This window comes from Hemitrygon akajei, chromosome 8 (genome assembly GCF_048418815.1).
Source record: "Hemitrygon akajei chromosome 8, sHemAka1.3, whole genome shotgun sequence".
Classification (NCBI taxonomy): Eukaryota; Metazoa; Chordata; class Chondrichthyes; order Myliobatiformes; family Dasyatidae; genus Hemitrygon; species Hemitrygon akajei.
The window spans coordinates 37141535-37162705 of NC_133131.1; the positions used below are offsets into that span (position 1 = coordinate 37141535).

Sequence of the window (21171 nt, forward strand, 5' to 3'; positions counted from 1 at the left end):
TCAACTCTGAACTGATTCCACAACCTAGAGACTCAGTTGCAAGCATTCTACAACTCATCTTTCAGTATTATGTATTTATCCTTTATTTTATTTGCATAATTTGTCTTCTTTTGCACATTAATTGTTTGTTTCTCTTTGTTTATGTATCTCTCGATTGCCCTTTACACCACTGACATTTGGGGTAGCAATGAAGGTCCTCCATCTCTGGCAGTGTTCAAGTCTTCCTTCATCACGTCAGTAACTCAGTTTTCACTACTGTCAGCATTGCAAATTCCAGGTGGAGACTCAGGAATACCTCTCACTCAGACGTAGAAGGATTCTTCATTGCTGTCTCTATAACATTTTTGTTTTACTAGTCAGGGTTGGTAGCCCTGAGCTGAACCCCCCCAAACTTGGAGAACCGGAGGACTGCTGTTAGTCTGGGCTCTGTCTTTTGACCTGTTTGGCCTGGGTGATCCTACCAAGAGCCAAAGCATAAAGCCCTGACTCCAGCCAACATAGCTCTCCAGATCATTGAGGCACACACACCTTCAACCACAATAAGGTTGTGGTCCTTTTGGAGGTTTGCTTATGTATAGGTTTTCATAAATTCTGATGTATTTTTGTTATTTTCCTGTAAATGCTTGAAGAAAATGAATATCAAGGTACCATATGGTGACATAGCATACTTGGATAATAATAACAATTTCACTTTGAACATTGTTTCCTGCAGAACACCATTGGTTACTGATAGCCAACCAGAAAAGGCCCCCTTTATTCACACTTTTGGCCTTCTGTCTGTCAGACAGTTTTCTATGCATGTTAGTACCCCTCCTGTAATACTATGGGTTCCCATCTTGTTTAACAACTTCATGTGTGGCACTTTCTCAAAGGCCTTCTAAAAATCCAAATAAACAACAATTACTGACTCTCCTTTACCTAACCTGCCTAATGCTTCCTTAAAGACTTCTAATGGATGCTTCAGGCAAGCTATTCCCTTAAGGATACCTTGCTGACTTCAGTGTATTTTATCATGTGCCTCCAAGATAAAATAGGAAACATGGCTCAACCATGGCTTTCAAAAGAAATTAGGGATGGTATTTGATCCAAAGATACAAAATATAAAAAGGCCAGAAAATGTAGCAAGCCTGACAACTGGGGGTAGTTTAGAATTCAACAAAGAAGGTAAAAAGACTGATTAAGAAGGAATAAACTGTGTATGGGAATAAGTTTGCAGAGAACATAAAACCTAACTGTAAGTATATAAAGAGAAAAAGATTAGTGATGACAATTGTGGTTCCTTTACAGTTAGAAAGAGGAATTCATAAGAATACTGAAGAAATACAGACCAATTAAATATATACTTTGATTTTGCCTTTTCAAAGAATGATAAATAATCTTACAAAAAAGTTTAGAAAAATATGATCCAGAGTTCCAGAAGGAAAGTGATATTAGAACAATTGAATGGATTAAGGACTGATAGGCCTAAAGAGTCTGTATTTAATCTGTATTTAAGGAAATGACCTTAGAAATAATGAATATATTCTTTAATGTCTGGAAGAGTTCAATTAATTGAAGGGCAGCTAATGTTGTCCCTGTAGTTGAAAGATGAGCTCTAGGAGAAAATTGGAATTTTTGTCCAGTTATCTTGACATTGTGGTGGGGAAAAATGCAATTACAGAGCACTTGGAGAAGAATAACAGAATTAGACAATGTGGATTCATGAAAGATACAGTAAATCTTGCTTACCAAATCTACTGGAATCTTGAAAGGGCATAACAAACATATTAGATGAGGCAGAATTAGATTGGCTTTCAGAAGGCTTTTGATATAGTTGCACTAGAGATTAGAGTGGAAGATTGAAGCACACAGGATAAGTGGTAACATACGGATGTGATGCTCCATCAATAACTCACTCTGAGACGTAAGAAGCAAGATATCGGCTTTATTGACTGGAAGAATGAACAACACTACATCCTGGAGACTGAGAGGCCGGGCTCAGGCCTCAATCGCCTTTATACAGGGGTCTGTGGGAGGAGCCACAGGAGCAGTCAGCAGGGGTCTGTGGGAGGAGCCACAGGAGCAGTCCAGACAGGTATATGTAGTTCACCACAGGATGCAAAGAAAAATCTGTTTGGCTAACAGGAAACAAAAAAAAAAGAACTAAATATGTATTTTTCAAGTGCCAAGCAATATCTAGAAGGGTACCACAGGGGTCAGTGCTGGAACTCCACATTTGATGTGTATTAATGATTTGAGTGAGGGAATTAAATGTACACAAATTGGACGACAAAGCTGACTAAGAGAGTGAGCCTTGAGTTCCTGGTTGACTTAAACAGGTTTAAGATTCAAGATTCAAAATTGTTTAATGTAATTTCCAGTACACGTGTAAAGGAGAACGAGGTAAATGTTAGTCTGGATCCATACAGCACTGAAAGTACAGGAAGATAACTAACACAATACTGTAATTAAAAAAATACAAAAAATACAATAAATATAAATGGATACAGAAGATAGTGTGTGTGTATATATTGATTGTATGTCCATGAAGAAGTGATGCTAGTCACGGGAATATCTACATAAGGTGACTGAAAGGAAGTGATAAAAGTTGTGGTAGTGGGAGGTGTGGAGAGGTGGGTTTGTGGATGGAGGTGTTGATTAGTCTTACTGCTAGGGGAAGTAACTATTTTTGAGTCTAGTGGTCATGGCATGGATGCTATGCATCCTCCTCCCTGAACAACATTACACAGTGGGACAAACAGTCCATGAGCAGGGTGGGTGGGTTCCTGTGGAGCCTTCTTGTCTGCCACAGTGCAGTTGCTGTACCATGCAGTGATGCCAACATGTTAGGATGCTCTCTACTGCTCATCTGTAGAAGGGCACGAGTATAGATGTACATAGTCCAGCTCTCGTCAGCCTCGTCAGAAAGTAGAGGCATTGAGGGAGGGGGCAGATGCAGTATAATGTATACATAAGTATCACATTATCCAATTTGGTAGAGAAAACAAAGGCATTAGTGTCTGAATGGTGACAGATTGCAAAATGGAAGGTTGGGTCCTTGTGCAGTAGTCACTGAAAGTGACTATGCAGGTGTAGTAGGCGATTAAGAAGACAAATTGTATGCTGACCTTTATAGTGAGAGAAATCTTGTATGTGAGCAGGAATGTCTTGCTGCAATTGGATTGAGCCTTGATGAGACTCAGCTTGAATATTTAGTGCACTTTTTGATTTGCTTATGTAAGGAAGATGTTCATACTATGGAGAAATTTCAGGAAAGGTCCACCAGATAGATTGTTGAGATGGCAGCATTGACGAATGAAGAGACATTTGGTGAATTGCAGCTATCCCTGGATAATAAATGGGTTTCATTTTGACAGATGTCCGGAATTCAATTTGGTCCATAAGTCGAAAATTACACAAAAATCACTTGATATGGGAAACATACCTCCACAGTATTGTAATAAATGGTATCGAAAACATATAAGACTGATATGAAAGAAAAATGACTGAAAATGGAAAGGGTGAGAGAAAACTAGTTTTGCCAAACCCAGCAAGATACAGATCATAGAGAAAGTTGGACAGATGTTGGCAGATGGAATTTAATTTTAACAAGTGCAGTGGAAGTCAAGTAGTGACAGTGCATATACAGTAAACGATAGGCCACTGAAAATGTTGATGAACAGAAGAATCTTAGAGTTCAAGTCCATAGATCACTAAAAATGAAAACACAGGTAGATGGGTTGCTAAAGACATATAACATGCTTGCCTTCATAGGCATGGGCATTGAATATAAAAGACAGGAAATCAACAACAAAACCCTGGTTAGACTGCACGTGGACAAATCTGTTCAGTTCTGAATGCTACATAATAGGGAGGATATAGTTGCACTGGAGATGGTGAATAAGAGATTCACCTAGACGTTACCTGGATAGATGACCTGACATGTACCTCTGTCAAGACATCCCTCAGCTTTTAGCTTTCTACACCAAAGGGGAACAAACTCCACAAATCCAATTAATGAAGAGTAATTGGATAAATTGAGTTTGTTTCCCTAGAGTGAAAGAAGCTGAGGGGGTGACCTGACAGAGGTATATAAAATTATTATGGATATTATTGTTAGATAATCTATGGGATATATTATATTAGTCAACATATTTGGTCCACTGTGGGTGCTGTGAATAGAATGCCAATCTAACTAATTCCATATGCCAGTACATGGTTTTTCTCCCAATGGTTCCTCACTATGTATGTAGTTATTTAAAAGCCTCTTAAATATTGTTATCATATTTGCTTCTACCACCTCCATTGAAAGCATATTTTGCTGTATCCTTTGCCAATCTTCTTCACTATTCACAACTCTACCAATTTTTGAGCTGTCTGCAAGCTTAATAATTAGAAACATAGAAACATAGAAAATAGGTGCAGGAGTAGGCTATTCGGCCCTTCGGCCATTCAGTATGATCATGGCTGATCATCCAACTCAAAACCCTGTACCTGCTTTCTCTCCATACCCGCTGATCCCTTTAGCCACAAGGGCCATATCTAACTTCCTCTTAAATATAGCCAATGAACCGGCCTCAACTGTTTCTTGTGGCAGAGAATTCCACAGATTCACCACTCTCTGTGTGAAGAAGTTTTTCCTCATCTCGGTCCTAAAAGGCTTCCCCTTTATCCTTAAACTGTGACCCCTCGTTCTGGACTTCCCCAACATCGGAAACAATCTTCCTGCATCTAGCCTGTCCAATCCCTTTAGAATTTTATACGTTTCAATAAGATCCCCCCTCAATCTTCTAAATTCTAGTGAGTATAAGCCTAGTCGATCCAGTCTTTCTTCATATGAAAGTCCTGCCATCCCAGGAATCAATCTGGTGAACCTTCTTTGTACTCACTCTATGGCAAGAATGTCTTTCCTCAGATTAGGGGACCAAAACTGCACACAATACTCTAGGTGCGATCTCACCAAGGCCTTGTACAACTGCAGTAGAACCTCCCTGCTCCTGTACTCAAATCCTTCTGCTATGAATGCCAACATACCATTTGTCTTTTTCACCGCCTGCTGTACCTGCATGCCCACCTTCAATGACTGGTGTACAATGACACCCAGGTCTCGTTGCACCTCCCCTTTTCCTAATCGGCCACCGTTCAGATAAGAATCTGTTTTCCTGTTCTTGCAAACAAAGTGGATAACCTCACATTTATCCACATTAAATTGCATCTGCCATGAATTTGCCCACTCACCTAACTTATCCAAGTCACCCTGCATCCTCTTAGCATCCTCCTCACAGCTAACACCGCCGCCCAGCTTCGTGTCATCCCCAAACTTGGAGATGCTGCATTTAATTCCCTCGTCTAAATCATTAATATATATTGTAAACAACTGGGGTCCCAGCACTGAGCCTTGCAGTACCCCACTAGTCACTGCCTGCCATTCTGAAAAGGTCCCGTTTACTCCCACTCTTTGCTTCCTGTCTGCCAACCAATTCTCTATCCACATCAATACCATGCCCCCAATACCGTGTGCTTTAAGTTTGTACACTAATCTCCTGTGTGGGACCTTGTCAAAAGCCTTTTGAAAATTAGATCACCTACAGTTTGATTGAAAATGCTATACATGTATATAGGGCCCAGTACTGATCCTTACAGAACCCCACTAATCTCAGAACTCTAGTTAGAAAATCAATCCTCCACTGTTACTCTTCATCTTTCATGTCTAAGTCAATTTACCAATTCACCATGGATCTTGTGTGACCTAATAATCTGAACCAACCTACCATGAGGGACATTGTCAAATACTTTACTGGGGTCCACATGGACAATATCCACTGCCCTATCCTCATAAATCATCTTTGTTGCCTCCTCAAAAAAAGTCAATCAAATTTGTGAGGCAGGACTTCCCATGCACAAGCCATGCTGACTATCCCTAAGCAGTCCATGTGAACTTACTGGTACATTTTAACAAAAGGAAGATTAAAATGCAAATGAGTTAATTAAATTTCCTTCTTTACTGTATCTAGGTCCTGGGGCAGAGTCCTGGGCATTATCTTCTTCTGTGATGACTTTGCAGTTAACTGTAAACCCACACTAATCCCTTCTATAGGTGAGTAAAGGACATTTTTGTGAAATAATCTGATATACTATAAATAGAATTAGTTCTTAAATAATTTCAGTTGCAGTACCTAATGGTTTGTTCTCCTTATATTTATGTTAGAAGGCAGTCATATGTGGAATGTGACAACATGAAATATAGAAACGAGTTGCATGATGGGCAATGAAATTAGTTTGTACATCTGGCCCTGAGAAAAGTGTAGATAAAAACATAAGTCATGACTGTAATTGTCTGTTCAAATTGTATATTTGGCATGATTTCACCAGAAATAATTGCTAACATGATTTACTTGAAAATAAATTAATACAAGGTTAGTGCTGCAGAACTACAATACTTTGCAGTACAGTGTCTAGCTGTACATATTTCAAAGTGAAACGTGGTTTGGTGTTTTTTAAGAGAAAATTACATATGCAGTTTGTAATACTTCTTACAAACTTTTGTCTTCATAATTATCACTCTCACATATACTAGTGTACACAAGAGATGGATTAGAGGGAAAGTTCTCCCAATGATCCTTTAATTTTAAGCTAGGTGATCTGATTTAAAGGTACTGTTACCATGGAGTATATGAATATCTTTCAGTGATATACTTTGTATAACTATTCATATAACAGATGACAGTAACTCAACAGAGGGCTCTCTTTATCCATTGATTGTAAAATTTATGAAAACAATATTTTTCTTAGCTAGGCTTTATTCCATAATCAGTTCTGAGACCAAAGCCTGACACCATGGCCAAACAACAGAAATTCCAATCTAAAATCACTGCTAGCTGACAACCATAATTTACAGAAACATTCTCTTCATATGCATGTGATTATGATAGTGTTACACGTCTATAATTCAAGCTGTTTTTAGTTTTAAAACCAAGCACACTAAAGGGGTCTAAAAACAGACATGCCAGCTGGCAACTCTTTGTGGATGTTGGCATCCTCAGTTGCTGATGAAGTGACTGTTTTTCAGTTTATATCACAGCCTCTGCTCACAATCTGCTTTCACTGCTGTGATACCAAAGCATGATATCACTGACTGCCAATGGAGTCAGTAGGTGCCAGGAGCCAGGGTTGCATTAGATCCCTGCTAAATATTTGTTTATTAAATTGATAGAGTGATACACTATGATAATATGTATTGTAACAATAATCAAACATCACAGTTCAGCTTCAAGAATTGGAAACCAGCCGGCTGCTTGACATTATTAGAACTGAACCATTTTAGAAAGTGCTTAGCTTAAAATTACTTGTGACCTGTAATTCTGAATAACCTGCATTGAACAGTATGCAGAATAAAACGTATCAAAACAGATATCATGTCAGTGATGTCCTTGTACTTGTTGTTCAAATCTGGCAATGCATTGATATTTACTATAGATTTCCAATAGCCACTGGGATATTGAGGAACAGATACTATATATAGACAGATGAGGGAAGGTTATAAAGCCAACAGAGTTGTTGTGCATAACTTCAACTTCTGCAATATAGACTGGGAGCTCTTTAGTGCAAGAAGTTTAGACCGGCAGATTTTATTAAGGACATCCAGAAGGGTTTCTTAAATCAGTGTGTAGATAGTCCAATGAGAGGAAGGGCCATAATAGACCTAGTTTTGAGAAATGAGCCTGGCCAGGTGACTTACCTATCATTGAGAGAACAGTTAGGAACAATGATCACAACTCCTGAAATTTTAAGATGGTGATAGATAAGGATAAGTATGGACCTGAAGAGAGCATATTAAATTGGAACATGGCAGATTACAGAGTATCAGGCAGGAACTAGAGGCGAGTAAATTGGGAAAAGCTGTTTTTGAGCAAGTCCACATCTGACATGTGGATGGTGTTTAAAGACCAAGTAGATTAGTATGTTCCAGTGAGAAGGTAGGACAATTTTGGCAAGGGAAAGGAATCTTGGATGTCAAAGAGTACTGGTAAACTTAGTCAATAAGAGGAACAAAGCATACATAAGGTTTACAAAGTAAAATCAAATGGAGCCTGTGAGGATTGTAGAGAATTAGGATACACACCACTATATACATATATAGTATATTGGGGTGGCCAAACTTTTACAGTCCATGCGTCAGTTTTTTCACGCACGAGTTCAGAAGCGTCAAACAACTCTTGTACCCCCATTCAATTCTTGTAAAAATATGTTAATATAGACATATTTAGCATTTTACATGATATATTGATTTAATATAAAAACAAGATAAACATTACCTTAATGAGACTTTTAACAAATATATTTTGTCTACTTTTGATTTCTTTCTTTTTTCTTAATCACATATTCTTTCTCTAACTCAGACCCAAGCACTAGCTTCAGTTTTCCTTCTATTTCAGTCTGATGTTGTGTTTTATAGTGTCTATTAAGATCTATTAATAGAAGACATGATCGTCTTCTATTATGTGAGAAAGTTTTTTCACAAACAATGCACAGTGGTTTTCCTGACGGACCCGCTATAAATAAGAACTCATTTTCCTACTGTTCATTGAATTCACATTTACTGTCACTTTCTGCTTTTCTTCTGCTCATTTTCTTTTGCACTGTGATGGGTAACTGAATGTAAAAACAAGGCTTAGTTTTTGAAAAAGTACAAAACTGCAAATGTTCACAAAGGACAAACAAAACACAACTCCGTAGTGTCAATTGTAAACTGACTGGCAAAAACCTGCGACACACCGCTGGTGCAGATGCCTGGCGCCTCAAGATCAAACAAGTATCAAACGTGTATTGAACAGTTATGGAATGACTGCAGAACAAAAGTCCTTCATTCCTAGTTTGACTCATTGAACATTTTTAAAAAATTGAAAACAGATTAATGTGAAAGAAGATAACATTCGTCAAAAGATGTGCACAAAATAATAAAATCACTAAAAATAATTGCTAAGTTTAAGAATAATTCTCAGTAAAACCCCTTTCTAGCTCAAAGCTACTTGAATTACTGCTATAAGTTTTTTTTCTATAGATTGGTTTTTGATTAATACTTTTTACATGAATAGGCTTACTTTTTTATTATCATCACTGGGGTGCAATGCGCCACTTCTAATCATCCAATGCTCCACTTATGGTGCATGTGGCATAGGTTGGCCATCCCTGTAATATATAATCACAAACAGCAGAGGTCTCAGTACAGATCTGTGTAAAACACCACTAGTCTTTCAGCCCGCAATGTTGTATTGATCTTTTAATCTATGCCAAGATTAATCTAATCCTTCCCTCCCAGATAGCTCTCCATTTCCCTCATCCTTGTGCTCATCCAAGAAACTCTTAAAAGTCTCCATTGTACCTGTGACTACCACCCACCTCTGGCAGTGCATTCCATACACACTCACCAATTTCTGTATTAAAAAAATTACCTTTGACATCTTTCCTGTATTTTCCTCCAATCACTTTAACATTATACCCTCTCATATTAACCATTTCTGTATGGGGAAAAAGAGATGCTGTCTGTCCACTTTTTTTATTCCTCCTATCAGGATATAGGCCAGGTTATTGAGAGAGGCACGAGATGAGATTGCTGCGGCCTTGACCAAGATCTTCATGACCTCACTGACTGCAGGTAAGATCCCAGAAGACTGGTAAACAGCTATTTTTTTTTGCTATTTAAGAAATAAAATAGTGAACTATAGACTGGCGAGTCTCACATGAGTGGTAGAGAAGCTATTGGAATGGATTTATAGGAACGGGATTTATGAGCATTTGGAAAACTATAGCCTAATTAGGGACAGTCAGCATTGCTTTGTACAGAGCAAGTCATGTCTAACGTATTTGTTTGAGTTGATGGAGGACATGATGAAGATGATTAATGATGGTAGAGCTGCAGATATTAGCTACATAGATTTTAGCATGATGTTTGATAAGATTCCTAATGGTAGGCTCATCCAGGAGATTAAGATGCATGAATTCTAAGGTAGATTGGCCGTGTAGATTCAGAATTGGCTTGCTCATAGAAAACAGAGGGTAGTGGTATATCTGACTTAATCTGGCTGCAGGTCTGTGACTAGTGGTGTTCTACTGGGACCTCTATTTTTGTGACATAAATATAAGTCAAATTAAATAAATAAACTTTAATGTACACTTAAAAATTAATGTACAGTATATACACTGCATTCTGGTTAATTGGGATAAATCAGGACTGGTATATTCTGGCCCAAATAGCCTAACTGAGTAACAAATTGTGTATTTAAGTGAAATACAGAAAGAATTAGAACACCACCAATAGTATTACAATGCCATAAAAGTAAATTAATTCCTAATAGTTATTAATGGAGGAATTCACCAGTGTACAAAATGAACAAAATTAGCACAGACATTTATTGTAGATAATGGACTGCCTTCATGTAATGCTATGAATACTCACATCCTCCAAATCTTCGTTTTCATTGTAACATTTAAGATGATTGTTAATACCTTCAAATTCTTCATAGGTCCTAACTTGTTGAAATAGTGAAATTGTTTCATTTTTATTCCTGGCTGTTTCTAGCATCTCCAAGCATGAATGATTGAAGCTGCACTGAGCAAAACAGTTCTGAATTGTTTTACTGCTTACTTCTCACTAACTATCAGTGACAAAAATCACTGCTTTATGAACACAAGTGCTCTAAAGTGACACTTATTTAACATCTGTGTGCTCTAAGCACGGTGTAGTGTCTAATAGCCACACAAGTGTATGCATCTGATGCTAGTTAGAAGCGGTTCATCAGCAGTTTCCTGCCCCAATTAACTGTCATAGTTTCTTAAATAAACAAAGGGAATCCTGGATAAAAATGTAGATGAATGGGTTAGTAAGTTGGCAGATGAAACAAAGATGGGTAGTATGGTGGATAGCAAAGAAGTTTGCCAAAGAATACAGCAGGATATAGTTCAGTTGCCAATATGGGCAAGTGGGCAGAGAAATGGCAGATGGGGTTTAATCTGGGAAATTGTGAGGTATTGTACTTTGTGAGATTAAGTGTAAAGGGACAGTGCACTTTTAATAGCAAGGGCCTTAGAAGTGTTAATGTAGTGTGGGATCTTGAAGTCTAAGTCCATAACTCCCTGAAACTGATGCATTGGTTAATAGGGTGATAAAGAAGAGTTATGACATGCTTGCCTTTATTAGTTGAGGCAGTGAGCTCAAGAGTCACAAAGTTAGTTGCAGCTTTATAAACTGTAGTCAGATCACATCTGGAGTATTACACTCAGTTCTGGTTGTTCCGTTACACAAAAGATGTGGAGGTTTTGGAGAGGTTACAGAAGAGGTTTACCAGGATGCTGCCTGGATTGGAGGGCATATGCTTTCAGGGAAGGTTAGACAAATTTTAGTTGTTTTCTGTAGAGCAGCAGAGGCTGAGGGGAAACCTGATAGATGTTTTTAAGATTATTAGAGGCATAGATGGAGGATACAGCTGGCATCTTTTTACCCAGGATAGTAATATCTAATATTAGAAGGCATGCACCTAAGATGAGAGGTGGTAAGTTAAAAAGAGATATGTGGGGCAGGTTTTACACAAAGGATGCCTCAAATGTGCTGCTATTGATGATAGTCAAGTCAAATCGATAGAGACATTTAAGAATTTTAGATGGGCCTATGAATGTGCTGAGAATGGAGGGATATGGAGATTGTGTAGTCAGAGGTAATTAGTTCATAGAAACATAGAAAATAGGTGTAGGAGTAGGCCATTCGGCCCTTTGAGCCTGCACCGCCATTCAGTATGATCATGGCTGATCATCCAACTCAAAACCCTGTACCTGCTTTCTCTCCATACCCGCTGATCCCTTTAGCCACAAGGGCCATATCTAACTTCCTCTTAAATATAGCCAATGAACCGGCCTCAACTGTTTCCTGTGGCAGAGAATTCCACAGATTCACCACTCTCTGTGTGAAGAAGTTTTTCCTCATCTCGGTCCTAAAAGGCTTCCCCTTTATCCTTAAACTGTGACCCCTTGTTCTGGACTTCCCCAACATCGGAAACAATCTTCTTGCATCTAGCCTGTCCAATCCCTTTAGAATTTTATACGTTTCAATAAGATCCCCCCTCAATCTTCTAAATTCTAGTGAGTATAAGCCTAGTCGATCCAGTCTTTCTTCATATGAAAGTCCTGCCATCCCAGGAATCAATCTGGTGAACCTTCTTTGTACTCACTCTATGGCAAGAATGTCTTTCCTCAGATTAGGGGACCAAAACTGCACACAATACCCTAGGTGCGATCTCACCAAGGCCTTGTACAACTGCAGTAGAACCTCCCTGCTCCTGTACTCAAATCCTTCTGCAATGAATGCCAACATACCATTTGTCTTTTTCACCGCCTGCTGTACCTGCATGCCCACCTTCAATGACTGGTGTACAATGACACCCAGGTCTCGTTGCACCTCCCCTTTTCCTAATCGGCCACCGTTCAGATAAGAATCTGTTTTCCTGTTCTTGCAACCGAAGTGGATAACCTCACATTTATCCACATTAAATTGCATCTGCCATGAATTTGCCCACTCACCTAACTTATCCAAGTCACCCTGCATCCTCTTAGCATCCTCCTCACAGCTAATACCGCCGCCCAGCTTCGTGTCATCCCCAAACTTGGAGATGCTGCATTTAATTCCCTCGTCTAAATCATTAATATATATTGTAAACAACTGGGGTCCCAGCACTGAGCCTTGCAGTACCCCACTAGTCACTGCCTGCCATTCTGAAAAGGTCCCGTTTACTCCCACTCTTTGCTTCCTGTCTGCCAACCAATTCTCTATCCACATCAATATCATACCCCCAATACCGTGTGCTTTAAGTTTGCACACTAATCTCCTGTGTGGGACCTTGTCAAAAGCCTTTTGAAAATCTAAATATACCACATCCACTGGCTCTCCCCTATCCACTCTACTAGTTACATCTTCAAAAAATTCTATAAGATTCATCAGACATGATTTTCCTTTCACAAATCCATGCTAACTTTGTCCGATGATTTTACCTCTTTCCAAATGTGCTGTTATCACATCTTTGATAACTGACTCTAGCATTTTCCCCACCACCGATGTCAGACTCACCGGTCTATAATTCCCCGGTTTTTTTCTCCCTCCTTTTTTAAAAAGTGGGGTTACATTAGCCACCCTCCAATCCTCAGGAACTAATCCAGAATCCAAGGAGTTTTGAAAAATTATCACTAATGCATCCACTATTTCTTGGGCTACTTCCTTAAGCACTCTGGGATGCAGACCATCTGGCCCTGGGGATTTATCTGCCTTTAATCCCTTCAATTTACCTAACACCACTTCCCTACTAACATGTATTTCCCTCAGTTCCTCCATTTCACTAGACCCTCGGTCCCTTACTATTTCCGGAAGATTATTTATGTCCTCCTTAGTGAAGACAAAACCAAAGTAGTTATTCAATTGGTCTGCCATGTCTTTGTTCCCTATGATCAATTCACCTGTTTCTGACTGTAAGGGAGCTACATTTGTCTTGACCAATCTTTTTCTTTTCACATATCTATAAAAGCTTTTACAGTCAGTTTTTATGTTCCCTGCCAGCTTTCTCTCATAATCTTTTTTCCCTTTCCTAATTACGGTAAGCCCTTTGTCCTCCTCTGCTGCACTCTGAATTTCTCCCAGTCCTCAGGTGTGCTGCTTTTTTTTGCTAATTTATATGTTTCTTCTTTGTACTTGATACTATCCCTAATTTCCCTTGTCAGCCACGGGTGCACTACCTTCCCTGGTTTATTCTTTTGCCAAACTGGGATGAACAATTGTTGTAGTTCATCCATGTGATCTTTAAATGCTTGCCGTTGCATATCCACCGTCAACCCTTGAAGTATCATTTGTCAGTCTATCTTAGCTAATTCACGTCTCATACCTTCAAAGTTACCCTTCTTTAAGTTCTGAACCTTTGTTTCTGAATTAACTATGTCACTCTCCATCTTAATGAAGAATTCCACCATATTATGGTCACTCTTACCCAAGGGGCCTCGCACAACAAGATTGCTAACTAACCTTTCCTCATTGCTCAATACCCAATCTAGAATGGCCTGCTCTCTAGTTGGTTCCTCGACATGTTGGTTCAGAAAACCATCCCGCATACATTCCAAGAAATCCTCTTCCTCAGCACCCTTACCAATTTGGTTCACCCAATCTATATGTAGATTGAAGTCACCCATTATAACTACTGTTCCTTTATTGCCCGCATTTCTAATTTCCTGTTTAATGCCATCCCCAACCTCACTACTACTGTTAGGTGGCCTGTACACAACTCCCACCAGCGTTTTCTGCCCCTTAGTGTTATGCAGCTCTACCCGTATTGATTCCACATCCTCCAGGCTAATGTCCTTCCTTTCTATTGCGTTAATCTAACTCTCTAACCAGCAATGCTAGCCCACCTCCTTTTCTTTCTTGTCTATCCCTCCTGAATACTGAATATCCCTGAATGTTGAGCTCCCATCCTTGGTCACCCTGGAGCCAAGTCTCTGTGATCCCAACTATATCATATTCATTCATAACTATCTGCATATTCAATTCATCCACCTTGTTACGAATGCTCCTCGCATTGACACACAAAGCCTTCAGGCTTGTTTTTACAACACTCTTAGCCCTTATACAATTATGTTGAAAAGTGGCCCTTTTTGCTTTTTGCCCTGGATTTGCCTGCCTGCCACTTTTACTTTTCACCTTACTACTTTTTGCTTCTACCCTCATTTTACACCCCTCTGTCTCTCTGCACATGTTCCCATCCCCTGCCACATTAGTTTAAATCCTCCTGAACAGCAGTAGCAAACACTCCCCCTAGGACATTGGTTCCAGTCCAGCCCAGGTGCAGACCGTCCTGTTTATACCAGTCCCACCTCCCCCAGAACTGGTTCCAATGCACCAGAAATTTGAATCCCTCCCCCTTGCACCATTTTTCAAGCCACGTATTCAACTGAAATATCCTCCTATTTCTACTCCAACTAGCACGTGGCACTGGTAGTAATCCAGAGATTATTACCTTTGTGGTCCTATTTTTTAGTTTATCTCCCAACTCCCTAAATTCACCTAGTAGGACCTCACCCTGTTTTTTACCTATATCGTTGGTACCTATGTGCAGCACGACCACTGGCTGTTCACCCTCCCATTCCAGAATGTCCTGCAGCCGCTCAGTGACATCCTTGACCCTTGCACCAGGGAGGCAACATACCGTCCTGGAGTCTCATTTGCAGCCGCAGAAACGTCTATCTATTCCCCTAACAATCGAATCCCCTATCACTATAGCTCTCCCACTCCTTTTCCTTCCCTCCTGTGCTGCAGAGCCACCCATGGTGCAATGAATTCGGCTGCTGCTGCCTTCCCCTGATGAGACATTTCCCCCAACAGTATCCAAAACAGTATATCTGTTTAGGAGTTCAATTCAGTTTGATACAACATCCTGGGCTGAAGGGTCTGTTCCTGTGCTGCACTACTCTATGTTTATTTTTATCTCTGGTCTTATATCAAAGTGAATTCTGATCACCTCACGGTGCCAATTGTATAAATATTAAAAGGATGGAGAAGTTAGAAAATATAATACTCATAGAAAATATGGTTAGAAAGTTTAAGCCTGTTGTGGTAGTTTATTTTAAAATAGTGCCACAACTCTTTAGTAGTACAACGTCTTTTAGAAATTATTTGATCTGAAACTGAACTCAGAAATATGATCTTCTTCTTCATGCCCTCTCTGAATTCATGAAGTGTGAATTTTCCAAAATCATTATTGTTAGCTGGAATCCTTACTACATCAGGTGGGACCCTGTGAACAGTTTTTACATCTTAATCCCAAATAACACATCACTCAGGATCATCTCAAAAATAAGACAGGTCAAAGTTATTAGTGCACCTTTTAGCTTACACTTATCTCTTGAGCAAAAACTTCACCTAATATATTCTTGGCATAGCTAAATTTGTATGCATTTTGGTTCATTCAATAACTGTGGTTACTTTTAATAACTGCAGGTTCAATGTATTTGTGGCTTAAAGTCAGGTTCTGTAGTGAAGAATGATGCAGTGGAGTCTTTTCAAACACTTGTCATATCCTAAAGATATCCTGCTTGGGCCTCCTTAGTCATCACAGAACCCACAACATCAGAATGGAAGCAAGTAGTCCTCAGTCCTGAGTCAATGCCTTGGAAGAAGATGCTTAACATTTCAGAATGACCTGTATAAAATATCCACTGAAATGGTCCTCTGGTCATAGTTCACTAACTTCAGAATACCCAATATGGTGAAAAGTGTCTTCACAAAGTGGTGCTAGCACTGCGGCTTATCTACTAGAAAATGCCTTTAGCTATTTAATTAGGTTGCCTGTTGGAACTAAGCAGTACACCTTGCTTTTACTACTGGTGGGCAGCAGCCCACAATTCGTTTTCTAGATGTCCCCCTGGTGACTTCAATTTATGTAGGCTGGGATTGATAGCTGCATATACTGGTCAATTGCCAACAATCATACCACAATTTCTCTTAGGTCAGGCCACCAACCAACCTCTTCCACCAACTTCTAGGTAGACTCAAGCTATCAGTGCCCTGCCTCCGGTCCTTCATAAGACTGTAAGACACAGGGGCAGAATAAGGCTATTCAGACCATTGATTCTGCTCTGCCATTCCATCATGGTTGATTCTGGATCCCACTCAACACCATACACCTGCCACCTCACCAAAGCCTTTGATGCCCTGACCAATCTAGAAACAATTAACTTCCACCTTAAATATACCCACAGACTTGGCCTCCACCACAGTCTGTGGAAGAGCATTCCACAGCTTCACTATGCTCTGGCTAAAAAAAAATCCTCCTTACATGTGGTCTAAGAGGTTGACCCTCAAATTTGAGGCTGTACCCTCTAGTTCTAGATACAATAGGGAACATCCTCTCCACATCCACTGTATCTAGCCCTTTCAACATTCGGTAGGTTTCAATGAGATCCCCATGCATTCTTCTAAATTCCAGTAAGTACAGGCCCAAAGCTGCCAAACAGTCCTCATATGTTAACTCCTTCATTTCCGGAATCATCCTTGTGAGCCCTTCTGGACTCTCTCCAATGACAACACATCCTTTCTGAGATACGGGGCACAAAACTGTTGACAATAATCCAAGTGAGACCTGACTAGAGTCTTATGAAGGCTCAGCATTATCTTGCAATTCTCCTTGAAATAAATTCCAGCTTTGCAGTTACCTTCCTTACCACAGACTCAACCTGTAAATTAACCTTCTGGGAGTCTTGTATGAGGACTTCTAAGTCCCTCTGCACCTCTGATGTTTGAACCTTCTCCCCATTTAGATAATTGTCTGCACGATTGTTCCTTTAACCAAAATGCACTATCATACATTTCCCAATACTATATTGCATCTGCCACTTTTTTGCCCATTCTTCTCATTTGTGGACTCTGGCACCTGGTTGGCAGAAGACCATCCGTGTTTCCTTTACACATCCACAGAATCGCCTATCTGTTCCACAACTATAGAGTCCCCTATTGCTGCCATCCTCTTCAGTTCTCTACCCTTCCAAGCTACAGAGCCCAACTTAGTGCTAAAGGCACAGCTGCTGTTGCTTCCGCCAGGTAGGATGTCCCCCCCCCCAACAGCACTCAAAATGGAGTACTTATTGTTGAGGGGGATGGCCACAGGGGTGCTCTCCACTATCTAACATTCCCCCTTGCCTGTCCTGACAGTCACATGAATCAATATTATGAATTCTTCCTATATTCCAAACAATACCTGAAAAATAGCATTCTCTACTCTAACATCTGTGAGCTCTATTGCCTGTAAATATATATATATATAATTAATATATAATATATATATTGCCTTTACATATATATTTCTGGCTCCTTTCCCTAAGGACTGTTTGAATTAATACATCTTTATTCTGGACATTGTTCAGGCTAGCTGGAAGCCTGATTGTGCCCTCCTGAGTTGGCAAGATTGGCATTATGGTTCCTGTCTAATATGGTTCTTTAACTACACATTTCCCTATCTCTTCCCATGCTAGTTATCATTTATTGTTGGTACTGTTTTATTGTGGACTTTAATCTTTATAAAATTAAAGGTGTCCATTTATCTGATATGTGCTAAATATTTCACACAAAAGTTGCAAGTAGACATAGAATTTGAATACACAGCAGGGAGAAGTGATAATCTGTTTGGTTGAATCACTACATTAGAGATAGCTGCCAATCCCAGATGTTTTAAAGTTGCTGTGGATTGTCTCATAAATGTCATAGATTCTATATCCCATTTCCCTTTTTCCCTTAGACATGTACTGTAACTGTGAGATTTTACCCTCTGGATATTCACTAGCTCTGAAACCTCTTCCTATTTCTCACATTCCCTTAATGGAACATTAATTTACAGTAGTCTTTTTGAATAATTTATACTGGTAGCAAGTTTTGCTTGGTTAACTGCTTCACTTAGTCGAAGGGTCCACCTCCCAATCCATGCACTGCTTATAGCTGGTTCTGTCCTACAACATTCAGCCCTGCAATAGTTTAATGAATTTGTTCCTAAATGGATTTATTGTTTAAAATTATTACCGCTGTCAAATGAATGATTTAAATTTTCTTGTATCCCAAGATATGGCCAGCAAATATTGCTCACAGGGGCAAATACCCATTCTCAATGACTGTTAGTATGTATTCTCACTGCTGTCTGTAAGGAATTTGTATGTTCTCCCCCGACCACGTGGGTTTCCTTTGGGTGCTCCAGTTTCCTCTCACAGTATAAAGAAATGTGTTGGTAGTTTAATTTGTCATTGTAAATTGTCCTGTGATTAGACTAGGGTTAAATTTGGTTTCTGGGCAGATCGGCTCAGAGAGCCAATTCTACGCTGTACCTCAATAAGTACATAAAACTTTCAACATTTTCAACATAATCCCCTCTTACATTTACATACTTAGTCCAGCGGTCATGGAGCATACAGATCTTGGACCTCCGGAAAGTGTCCACAGTTGGGTGATTGATAAGTTCGTGGTCCAAGGTAGAAGGAGATGAGTTATACAGCTCTCGTTACATGCACATGCAGATCAACTCTTTGAGTGACTATGCAGAAAGTCTGAAGCTGATAACTTATCTCCTTCTACTTTAGGCCACGAACTTATCAATCACCCCGATGCATTATTAACCGATGCGTCATTAACTTCAAACTTTCTGCATAATCACTTAAAGAGTTGAACTGCATGTGCATGTAAAGAGAGCTGTATAACTCATCTCCTTCTACCTTAGGCCATGAACATATCAATTACCCATCTGCGGACACTTCCTGGAGGTCCAAGATCCGTATGCTCCATGACTGCTGGACTAAGTGTGTAAATGTAGGAGGGGATTATGTTGAAAAATAAATGTGCTAGATTTTCTAAAATTGACTCCTTCTACCTTAAGCCACGAAAATATAAATCACCCCTCGTAAATGAAGTATACGCCATATAGACTATAGCCTACATTTACCAAACAGTTCTTCATGAAATGCTGCTGAGGTGCTCATCAGTAGTAGCCACTTCTAACATGAAAGCTTGATCCCTAGTTATTGCTTTCAATGCCAGAATCACCTATAATTTCTCAAAAGCATTCTGATATTTGGAGTCTTGTTTTCAATCCACCTTTTTGGAATACACTAAATAACAGAACTGCTGTGTTAAACTTATCAGCAATGAATAATGTCTGGACTTAACAATGAGGGGTCCAGACAATCTCAATGATAATCAGACCTCTGTGACCTCCAGTTGGAATTGGTAGGGAATGTAAAGCTTGTCCCTTTGCCTTCTCAGAGCTCCATTTCCTGTCTCTAATCACCATTCCAGGAACAGAACCTTTATCTGTTCCATATATATTTACCAAGGTTATACTTTAACTCTGCCCTAATAAGAATGCCCACTAACTCATTTAAGCACATGTTCCTTTATCTTTTCTGCAAGACCAAGAGGCCATATTTGACACAACTTGGTTGGCTAAATTCTTCTTGGACTTTGACAATTCACCAGTGGACATTAATGGTCCATTATGAACTCATTATGGCAGCCACTTTCATATGTACTGCTGTCCTTTAAATGTGAAAGAAAATAGTATTAATCTTTAGGATATATTCAGGAAATATTCAGAAATATAAATCATTGGCTTTACATGGAATATTTCTGATCAAATCTATCACTAATGCCACTGTGGATGCACATGTTAGAATAGTTTTATTCAAGATTAGATAATCAATACTGTTCTTCATGGCCTACTCAGCTTCTTAATGAGCCACATTAGGAACATACATGGAGAAGGAGTAGTCATAGAATCCCTTCTTAGACAAGGAACTTGATCAACTTAGCCAAGTCATTCCAATGTTCAAAGACTAGCGGTGTGGGCGGGTGACAAAGGACATCCGTAGACTAGGCCTTCACTTTGTGTTTGAAGGCCAGTGACATAGATGGGTGACAAAAGACATCTAGAGTCTAGGCTTCCACTCCACGCTCAAAGGGCAGTAATGTGGACATATGATGAAGGACCTCTGCTCTGCCCTCAAAAGGCCAGTGAAGTACATATGTTGCATCAATCCCAGGACACACCTGTCCCAAGTAGGTGTGTCCTGGGATCGGGTGTCCGTGCGAGTAGGAGACACAAGGGCAAGTAAGTCGGGAAGCCCGGAGTTTAAGCCTGGAGTTCAGTGTCCCATACTGAAAATTAAAGTTTGAAAGTCAGTCAGAAGTTTGGAAGTTGAAGCCCAATGGCCAAAAGCTGAAGACTATAGACAAGAGGCCTGTCCAGGGGTAGGAGGATTGCTATTCATGTGTGTGTGGGGCTTTGGATGGGAAGGAGTAGAGGCGGATACGATAGGGTCTTTTAAGAGGCTTTTAGATAGGTACATGGAGCTTAGTAAAATAGGGGGCTATAGGTAAGTCTAGTAATTTCTAAGGGAGGGACATGTTCAGCACAACTTTGTGGGCCAAAGGGCCTGTATTGTGCTGTAGGTTTTCTATGTTTCTATGTCTGGTTTTGCTGTTGTTCTGTTTTGCTGAGTTCCGTATTGTTCTATTGAGCACTGTGGGAATGCTATGTTGGCACTGGAATATGCGACGACATTTGCAGGCTGTCCCCAGCATAATCCTTAGGTAATATAAATGACGCATTTCACTGTACACTCAGTGGCCAC

General features: G+C 39.8%; 1 long non-coding RNA gene across 1 annotated transcript in view; it reads left to right on the forward strand.

The window, feature by feature from the left end:
* Window positions 1–21171, forward strand: part of LOC140731804 (uncharacterized) — a 198723-nt gene that overhangs the window by 22684 nt on the left and 154868 nt on the right. The window contains exons 2-3 of the long non-coding RNA XR_012099921.1: window positions 5994–6076; window positions 9552–9634. This is a non-coding gene — a long non-coding RNA (uncharacterized lncRNA). The remainder of the gene's footprint in view (window positions 1–5993; window positions 6077–9551; window positions 9635–21171) is intronic.